The sequence below is a fragment of the Hyaena hyaena genome, unplaced genomic scaffold, assembly GCF_003009895.1.
Source record: "Hyaena hyaena isolate Hyena2069 unplaced genomic scaffold, ASM300989v1 scaffold_741, whole genome shotgun sequence".
Lineage (NCBI taxonomy): Eukaryota > Metazoa > Chordata > Mammalia > Carnivora > Hyaenidae > Hyaena > Hyaena hyaena.
Window position 1 is genome coordinate 825,048 of NW_024081373.1, and position 6,000 is coordinate 831,047.

Here is a 6,000-nt window from a genome sequence, read left to right on the forward strand (position 1 = left end):
AACTCCGTCACTCTAAAAGCCCCTTTCCCTGTTTTTACACCTGTGTGGCCTCCAACCTGAGGATTTCGACCAGCCAGGCAGGTGGCTGGTTTTCAGAGAGAAGCGGCTGCCGCCAGCCCCGAGCGCCCGGGGCGGTCTCCCGGGAGGAGGACTCAGACCCGAGACACCTCGTTCTGGGGCGGACAGCGAATAGCCGCGTGATTCGTCCCCGGGTCCATTCTAATAATTAGATTACAGGTACATTCAGACATCCATGGGTTTTCTTTAGGAAACACCCCGATCCCTGAAACAATGTGCGCTCTGTAATGCACATTGATACAACCCTGCGGTTTGCAGAGCGTTCCACCCACATTATGCTAGACAGTCCAGGTTTCGTGGAGGGCTGCAGGCATTTAACAGTATAACAAAGATTTCTCTAAACAAGCACTCAATTTTTGTTTAATGTGTTTAAGAGACGCATTTGATGTGCAACTTCCTGTCTTTTTGTTTTTTGGGGGTTGTTTTTCTTTCTTTCTTTTCTTTCTTTCTTTCTTTCTTTCTTTCTTTCTTTCTTTCTTTCTTTCAATAGCAAACTGAAGGGAAGAGGGCTAACAGTTTTCCAATGGAAAAGCCGGCACAGCTTTCCCTGGCAGGCTGAGTGGGGGAAGTACTAGGAGCCACTACCACGGATGCTCCCGGAGGTACTGCACTCCTCGGCGCCGCCCCGACAGGAGATGCGTCCTAACCTCCGGGCTTCTTTGCAGCTCTAAAAAGCCTTCGTTGCTGATCGTTCGTTGCTGAAGCCCACGCCCTTCCTGGTAGAAAGAATCCAGCCCGAACTTCCAGGGGGGTTCTAACCGATCTCTATGGTCTCAAGTCATGCAACTTCAGGACCACGGACGTTTGGAGTTGAATCTATCAGGAGGTCCATCCACATCAATCATTCCAGGATTTCAAGCCTGAGTCATTGGGCTCTCGGGATTTGGCTTGGCCCTGACAGACATGTTAAGGCCTTTATTCTGATGACTTTATACAGCCCACACATATCCTTGGCCTTCACATTCATTGGTGATCCAAGAATGGGAAAGGCTTCTCCGGAGAGGGGCGGGTGAGGGAGAGAACCTACAGAAGCCATAGTTTTGCCTGCTGCCAGTTACCCAATGCGGATGAAAAGTGGCAGAATGGATTTGCTTTAACCTGCCCTCCCCCCCAGGAACCACATTGTTTCACGCTCTGCGAGTCTGCCTAGTACACCCCACTCTTAGCTATTCATGAATTCATTTTCCTTCTGCCAGCTCCCTTCCCTCGGTTTCAGGTCACCCTCTGAGATCTTAAGTCCATCAGCGTTTTTTTACTTTTTTTTTTTTTTCCTCCCCACAGCTCCTGGCGGAAGCCTTTGACTGCAGAGGAAGCTGCCCCAGGAGGGCGGCGGCTGGGCTGCGGGGCCAGTGACACGTGTGCAGAGAAGAAACCTGTGGGGCACCTGCAGCCATCCCATCCGCGGGGGAGCTGAAAAGGGAGGTGCCCTGGGGGGCTGTGGTGGGTGGAGATGGAGGGCAGGGGCCCTCCTCCTGACTGGAGCTGGTGAACAGGGAGTCAGCAGAAGGGCAGAGCAACTGTATGTCTGAATGTAGATCTCTGGTCTTTTTAAAAATAGCTCCCGGCTGAGCCCCCTCATTCTCCACTACAGCATGCTTTTCAGGGGCTCCCGGACCCAGCCTGTGTCAGGGTTTGGGTTAGCCTACTTTCAGCCTTCCCCAGCGAGGCACCTGCCTCTTAAATATTCTGTCCAGTCATCCTCCTTTGAAAGTACTCTTCCCAGCATTTCGCCCTGAATGCCCATGTGGCATTTGCTCTCGTGTGTAAAGTGAACACCTTTACAAAACCCATTTAGAAAAAGAATCCTGACTTTTCTGTTCCCTGCCGTAAGTGTTTCCGCATTCGTGTTGTTTGTAGCGGTGTCGTTATTTCTTTAGAAGAAGGCTCTCATGGGTCTTCTTACACACTTGTGCCTTTATTTCCCTGTAAGCATTTTCTCCACCAACATGAAATGGGTTGAGGGCTGCCAGCAAAATGCACTCTTAGGAGATACAAATTATTGTAAAAGCAAATGTAGACGTATGTTGATGAAACTCATTAATAGGGCTCTATCGGTAATCCCCTAAAGGACTGTTCCAGGTAATTTAACAAGTAAAATATAGTCCCATTACCGCAGGGTCCATAAAACAGAACCCTTAGAACCACCGAAAGGATTTTGCTTTTTCTCTAGTGCCTATAGAGTCAGACAGCTTCAGAAGGGTGGGACCTGGTCGCTTTTGATTTCATTATTCTAAAACTCTGGCATAGCAGGAAATGCTGCATGGGTATCTGTTTTGAAAAGCACAGTCTGAAATTTAGGCTGAAATGATGAGGCAGGCCTCAGAGAAGCATCAGTCTGTGGGAGAGGGGGGGAAGTGAGCAGAATTCTCCGGCCACCGGTGAGCTGTGGGAACAGTCCAAGTCCAGAAGAGCAGATGGGCCCTGGTCACCTCACCATCATGTGGGCACACCAGGGTCTGCACCCTTTTGAAGCAAGGAGGTATGAAGAAATAGAAACACATGCAGGATAGCTACTCTATGACAGGCCTCTGATAGCTACTATTTAATAATTACAGAATCCCCCTGAGATGGTGAATGTTACTCAGCAAACAGCTGAGGCCCAGAGAGGTGAAATCATTTGCCAACTCACACAGTTGCTTCAAACCTAAGCTCTGCTTTCAGTCTAAGTAGTGCTCCACTCCTAACCCACACTGCAGCCAGTGGCATTTGCTGCGCCCATATGTCTCTGTAGAATCTGATAATTGCATGCTGCAGTCTGCAGAGCATGCATGTAGTAAACCTCGTATTTTGGGAACACCAATCTGAATTGATTTACACCAGGAGACTCTTAATGAGCCTGTTTCAATTGGACAGCGAGGGATGGCCATAGACTACCATTGTTGTAGATTTCACAGGCATCCCATTGTGAAAAGAAACAGGCACATAAGTGGTGATGTAACCTTTTAAGCACTACTCTAAACAACAGTTTACAAACACCTTACATTAATCCTGGGATTAAATACAATTTAGCTGATCTAAAGTTTTTAAAATGACTACATCATGACTTCTGCTTTTTTTCTATTAAAAATACCTTCATTTTCTGCCCTGGTAAATAGGTTTTCTTTGATAAAGTGACTTGAAAAATGGCTATCAAAGAATGAAAGAAAAAAATGCTGACATTTAACATATCATTATTGTAGTTTATCGTGCTTTCTACAGTTAACTTTTTTTAAAAAGAAACATGGATAAAATCAACAGAGAATGCCTAGTTTGGGGAAGCCACAAATAGATTCCCTCTCTGTTCCTTGTCACCAATTTGTTTCTTTATATGCTATGCTCACCGTAAGAATCATCATAGGTGAATCTCTGCATCTTTTGGGAAATCTATAATTTTATAGCATCACGTCGTGAGGTAATGCATCATCAAGCGTGCTATGCAGATATAAAATTTAGATCGCAGGAAGAACAAGAATGCCATTTGAATAGATTAAAGATGAAAAAGCACATTTATATTCAAAACACGTGCAGTACTAGAAATGACAGGCACTTGCTGCTGTCCAAGCAGAAATGATGGTGACAGGATCAAACCCTAAATGCTTGCTCCACAGTACTAGCCAAGGTAATGTATTCCCCCCCCCCACCTCCCCCACCCCACAGGCCTGCTGCACGGCGCCTTGCCCTTAATCACCGTCTCCAGGCACAGGAGTAAGAGGGTGTGCTGGGGACATTAAAAGGCTTAATTTGCAGTCATTTCAGGCAGGTCCCGGCCACAGCGGTCAGAACCCTGCTTGTTCAGTGGCACTTCCCTGACTGCAAGGGAGCACGTGCCACCACTGCAGTTGGGGTACAAACTACCCACAGAAATGTTCCATGCGGCACCTGGATTCTTTGCTGACCTTTGCAGTGACCTAATAAATCAATTGGAGGGATGTCAGGTTTACGGTTTGCAGAGACAGAGGATAAGCATTTCTGCCTGCAGGAGACAAAGCCCCGAGGCTGGGTCTCTCACAGCCCTGCTGGAGCCCATCCCGGGCAGCGGGCAGCAGTTCCTGTGCCCGCCAGCACTTCGCAGATGCACCGCTGCACCGCTGCAGCAAATGCTGCGGTAGGATGGCAAATGGGCGGATCCCTGGATTCCAGCAGTAAAAGCAGGCAGGCTCCTCACACCAGGATAGATAGCATTGGTGTGTGGTAAGTTGAACACCTAAGAGACTGGGTTTGAAAAGTGAAAAGATTGTGTCTAAATGGCTTGCTGATTGATTCAATAACTCATATGCTCATTCATCCATTGAATCACCAAATGTTAGCAGAACACTTGCAATGTGCACAATTCTATACAAATGCCATGGCGGGCGGACGTGAGGAGGGGGCGTGGGGGAGGATTGGGAGCATCAAGGAATAAGGGAACAGTTCCTGCCTCCATGGGGCTGGGAAATACCTGAGCTCCATAACAAAGGTCAACTACCAGTACATACAATACCATGGGTGAATCTCAAAACTGGTATACTTATACCAGGTGAGAGAAACCCTAGATAAGGAATACATACTAATTCCACTTACAGAAAATTCCAGAAGAGGCAAGCCAATCTGTGATGGGGAAAAAATGTGATTGCTTCAGGGAGTGTGACATGGGGAATGATGAGGCGGAGGCACGAGGGAACTTTCTGGGATGAGGTTATTGTTCGAGGTTTCGAGAAGTTTCAAATGTGCAAGCGTGCGCATGTGTCGTCAACACTCAGGATGTAACAAGATTTGGTGCATCCCAGCAAATGTAGATTTTGAATCAAGGGCGAAAACTAAACTGTGTATCTACATAGCCGGTCACTTTAAAAATAGCTAAACCATGGATGTGAAACTTGAAGTACTATGCAGAAGCTACATAATAAAAGGCAAAATCCTAAAAGATATCATGAGGAAGAGAAGAATGGTACAAGCGGTAATTGCAGGGATTTGAGGAAGGGGAGAGGTCAAATGAATGAAACGAGTCAACATTGCTGTGGCTGGTTACTACGCTAGATGTTTTGCACGGGTATTGTATTTAGTCCTCACAGCAGCTCTGCGAGGTGGATGTTATCATTGTTCTAAAGATGAGATATTGTATTTCTATTAACCCATCCAGCATCGCATTAAAACTTGTTAGCGATCTTACATTGCTGCCTCACACTGAATTTGCATGGACTTAAAAAAACACTTTGAAAGCGATGGCTATGAATTTATACTGTGGCTTTTAAAAAAAAAACTTTAAAATATGACTTGTATTTACTTTTAAATCTAATCTTTAATATTAACAGGTTTGGTACATTGTTCACATCTACTAGGATAGTTTTAAAATCTTCTAACTTTATGTATGTCAAATTCAGTAAGAATGGATTTTCTAATTAAAAAAATCAGAACACCATTACAAATGTTTTTTATATGCTATGCTTCATAGATTCTTGGAAATGGGAAGTAATTTCAATTTTTTCCACTTGCGTCCTCCACCGGCTTCATCCTCGGCAGCTCTTAACTTCTGCTCTGGTCGTCCCTTTTGCAGAATGGATTGCCTCCCTCCACACTTTAGCCATCGGACATTACTTCTAAACAGAGCCCACATTCCTAGGGAGGTTGAGGCATTGGGCACCCAATTTGGCTTCTCACTGTTTCTCAGTGCATTCGGATTTCTTTCCTATGTGATTCTTACAGCATCCTCGCATAGCAGAAATGATAGTAGTGATATTCACATGGAGGGCAGAGGTTTCCCAAGCACTTCCACATCATGTCACAGGATCCCTGCAGCAATCCTACAGGGCATAAACCGATCTGCATGGTTTACCATCCTCACTTCCCCGGAAGCTGAGAGGTCTGCCAAGGGAAAGTGATTTACCCCAAGCCCTATCTCCTGTAATAGTGGAGCCAGTGCTATATCAGGCTTCCTGCCATGGAATTAATTCAGTGGGAACTTGC